This window comes from Pseudophryne corroboree, unplaced genomic scaffold (assembly GCF_028390025.1).
Source record: "Pseudophryne corroboree isolate aPseCor3 unplaced genomic scaffold, aPseCor3.hap2 scaffold_369, whole genome shotgun sequence".
Classification (NCBI taxonomy): domain Eukaryota; kingdom Metazoa; phylum Chordata; class Amphibia; order Anura; family Myobatrachidae; genus Pseudophryne; species Pseudophryne corroboree.
In genome coordinates this window covers 487,591-491,955 of record NW_026970021.1, presented here as the reverse complement: position 1 = coordinate 491,955, position 4,365 = coordinate 487,591, and the positions used below count along the sequence as shown (strand labels likewise).

General features: G+C 41.3%; 1 non-coding gene across 1 annotated transcript; it reads right to left on the bottom strand.

Moving 5' to 3' along the window:
- Positions 1–371: 371 nt before the first annotated feature.
- Positions 372–445, bottom strand: TRNAN-AUU (transfer RNA asparagine (anticodon AUU)). Its single transcript has one exon. It is a non-coding gene; the product is annotated as a tRNA-Asn (tRNA).
- Between the last annotated feature and the right edge of the window lie 3,920 nt (positions 446–4,365).

The following is a 4,365-nucleotide window of genomic DNA, read 5'->3' as shown; positions in this document are numbered from 1 at the left end:
GGATGCATCTTGCTGCCTTTCCAATGAAGCAAGTTTAATTTAGTAATAGGTGAAAAACCATCCTTACAAAGGTGTTAATCAGAGACTTGGCTTTGTGGACACTTTTCAGAGAACAAATTTGTTAGCATAAAAATAAAGCCAGAAAATGAAGAGCTGTTTAATCACTCGATTGGATTTTTCTGCCAGCATATTTTTTTTCTCTGCAACCCACTGCTAAATTGTGCTTCCTAGCTGTTTTTTTATAAAATCACTGAATCAAATCTAACTCTGATTACATCAGAGAAGGCCATGTACCCTACACCATAAGAGGAGGTTTGAAATTTTGACTTGTCTACTTAAATATCACCAAAATCTGATCACAAGGTTAATTACGTCCCTGGGTGGGATTGAACCACCAACCTTTTGGTTAATAGCCAAACACACTAACCAATTGCGCCACAGAGACACTTTGCAAAAGTCCATACTGACAAAGGCTAATAAGCATTCATCTAAAACGTTTCCTAGAAAAACTTTAAAAAGTCAATAATCTGGAGAGTTTTTGTAAGATGTTTCTTCCATCAACCAACGAAGAAACACATTGGTACTTTCCCATGATGAGTGAGTGCTTCAGGATCTCTTGCACTTACATGTGCAGCAGAGTACTGCAATGGAAGCATGCTGGGCCCATAACCCAGAGGTAGGCAGATTGAAACTATCCTCTGCTATATGCATTTTTTTTGTTAATTAAAGTAATCCAAAACTGGGATTGATATTTTGTCTCTTTTATTTTTACTTAAAGTACAATAACTTTTACCATTTTAATTTGTTTTAATAGTATATTGACAGTATTATTTTCTTTCAAAAATCCACTTCATTTTCTTTACCCTATTATTAAAATGGTAATTGAAGAAGAGGAATTGTTGCTTTGACTGCAGCATTCCCGGGGTTAACTGGTGTTTCTTCAAGTCACAAGGTATGGAGCTGCTGTATAGTTACTCGCAAGTCAGTAGTTGTATGATGCTCACACCTGTTAAGCTGGATACACACAGAATGCCCTACACAGGGGGTGAAATGAGCGCCACCCCCACCCCCCGTACGTTCAGCACACATCACGCTGTGCTGAGCGGGGGGAGAGATGTGTGCTGAGCAGTTCGCTCAGCACACATCTCTCCCCAAAATCGGGCCGTGAATACGGACCTTTAAACTGGATCCACACTTAGATTATCTGTCCAATTTTTTTTTCTAGTTGAAACAAAATTATGCTAATATGTGGCAGCAAATTACAATTGACCATTTGTTCACAAACACTGGAAAACATCCAAAAATGGTCATTTAGATAAATTGGTTAAATCCATTTCATTTAGCTAATTTATCCAAACTACCTTTATTGTATCTTTGTGGGTGAATGATGTGTGGGTCAGTGTTGAGGGTGGTGGAGGAGATGGTTAATAGGCACAGCAGGGTGTGGACAGTCAAATAGTGTGCTTAGAGGTTCAGAGTCATTGTATGAGACTCTGGCAACAGTGACTTGATGAGTCTGGTGTCCATAGGGTGGGACGCATTAACCTTTTTATGCTATTGAAATAGTTCTCCTCCTGACCGACGCAGTTCCTTGCTCCGAGGTTGGTGTATTGTCCTGTTGCAGCGCCTCTCCACTGTGGTCACAGTGAGCTGTGTGGTGTTGCTGGCGCATGCCAATCTCCCCCCAACCTCCCTCTTGCATTTCAGACCTACGTACGCATGATGGGATCTTGTATGATATGCGCGTGTGCTGTAGAGATGAAAGTGGGGGTGAGGAGGCAGATCGTGAGATGGGGAAACTTTGTGGACTGTTAGCGAAGGGGAGCACTGGGCAATCTGAGTTGCAAAGAGGGCAGCAGAAGAGGTTATTGCATGTGCACTGGTGACAGGTCTATCCTTGGTGGCCAGCCTCAGTGGCAAAGGGGTACATGAGCTAGTGTCCCTTGGCCAGCCATGTACCATGGCCACCTCCCTACCTCCTATATATTCTCCCTGATCTGTCACTTTGTTACGGTCTGCTGCTGGCACTGGTGTATCGTCCTGCAGTTGCCGTCTCCGCCCATTGCTGTGACTTCCCCCAGAGTTAGCCACACAGAGTGACAGATCTGGGAAAATATATAGGAGATCATTACTTTCACTTGCAGCCTACCTTATTTTTTGCAGCCTAGCATGCTCCTGACCCCTTCTCTCACTAATACTTATACAACATTCATGAACTCATCTTAAGGTTTCTTTATTATTCAGTCACACTGTCTTGGATCCAAACCATTTCCTGTGGCATTGCAGTCAAACAATTGAGCTATTTACCCTTGCATAGAAAGGTATAATCTAAGCTAGAGAATTCTATTTGGAGCTCACCTTGTACTTTGTGAAGAAATAATCAGCTTTGTGGCTGAGCAGATATATGGAGTGTGTGGCTGCACACTGCATTGATCTGCTGAGTTGCAATGCTAATAATTTTTTTTTTTGCAAAGTACCAATAGCTTCATTGTGAAGGTGGAAAGAAGGGTGTTACGGCATGGAATGTACAAACTGCGAGACCCTGCTGGTAGCGCCTTTGTCTATTTAGTAGGAAGGGCACGTAACAGCCGGGGGGCAATGGAGGAAGCCCCTTTAGGGCTGGAGCCCGGCGGCAACTGACTCCGTTGTCTCTGGCAGTTCCGCCCCTGGACTAGAGGAATGGTCAAGAACATGGCAACATTTAATGCCAAAAAATGCAAAATCATACACGTCTCAAAAATGCAAAGGCTAACTATAATATTAAGGGCATTATAATGGCAAGAGGAAAGCTATCTAAGTATTACTATTTCAGGTAAGCAATGTAACAAAGCAATAGGAAAGGCAAGTCAGATGCTTGTTTGCATAGGTTAAAGAACCAGTAGCAGAAAAAAGTAATACAGGTTGAGTATCCCATATCCAAATATTCCGAAATACGGAATATTCCGAAATACGGACTTTTTTGAGTGAGACTGAGATAGTGAAACCTTTGTGTTTTGATGGCTCAGTGTACACAAACTTTGTTTAATACTCAAAGTTATTAAAAATATTGTATTAAATGAACTTCAGACTGTGTGTATAAGGTGTATATGAAACATAAATGAATTCTGTGAATGTACACACACTTTGTTTAATGCACAAAGTTATAAAAAATATTGGCTAAAATGACCTTCAGGCTGTGTGTATAAGGTGTATATGAAACATAAATGCCTTCTGTGCTTAGATTTAGGTCCCATCACCATAATATCTCGTTATGGTATGCAATTATTCCAAAATACAGAAAAATCCGATATCCAAAATTCCTCTGGTCCCAAGCATTTGGGATAAGGGATACTCAACCTGTAATGCCACTGTATAGGTCCTTGGTACAGCCACATTTAGAATCCTGTGTTCAGTTCCAGAAGCCATATCTCCAGAAGGCTGTAAATACATTAGGGCAACTAAAATTGTGCATGGCCTACATCACAAAACTTACCTGGAAATACTAAAAAATGTTGATGTGTATAGTTTGGAGAAGGGAAGAGGGAACATACAGTAATAGAAACATTTAAATATATAGAGAGGAATGTAATAGGGTGTGAGAATCAGAAAGTGAGAGATTTTGTGTTTTTTCCTGTTGTTTTTTTTTTTTTGTTTGATTGTTTGTTTTTAAAGTGGCAATCCTTTACATGGCAAAACCAGGTTGATATTTGCCATGTAAAGGATTGCCACCGTGGGCATGTGTAGAAGGGGCACTGCTACTGTTGGCATTATGTGTGTAAGCTGCACTGATATGGTGGTTATGTGTATAAAGGGCACTGCGACTGTGGGTATTATTATTATTATTATTATTACATGCGGTGTAATGACAATAAGATAGTGCTACTGTGTGGCGTATTTTGATTTGGGGTGCTATTGTGTGGCCATGCCCCTTCCTTGTGATACCACACCTTCTTTTTTTAAGGAGCGCACTGTCCCTTTATTAAGTATTGGAGAGAGGGACCAAATTAATAGTTTGCAGGGAGGCGCCAAACACCCTAGCACTGGCCCTTTGGTAGGGGACAGGATTTGCTTCTGCTTGTGCACATATGTTATGATTGCCAGCCAACAGCACTGGTTTTGCCTATAACACTAACTATAAATATTTTGAATTGGTCCTGGACCACCAATCCAAGGCACCCCTGCAAGTGTCCTGAGGCACCCCAGGGTGCAGTTTGAGAACCACTGGTCTAGTGAGTACCCAGGATAATTATTGTAGCTGGTCTGCGGGTAACAGCTCTCAGATCCACTTCTAGAAAAAAATGCAGCAATGTAATTTGAGTGACAAACTGCAGAGATGAACCCTTTCTGTGACTGCTGCACAGGGATCACACAAACTCTATTCATAGG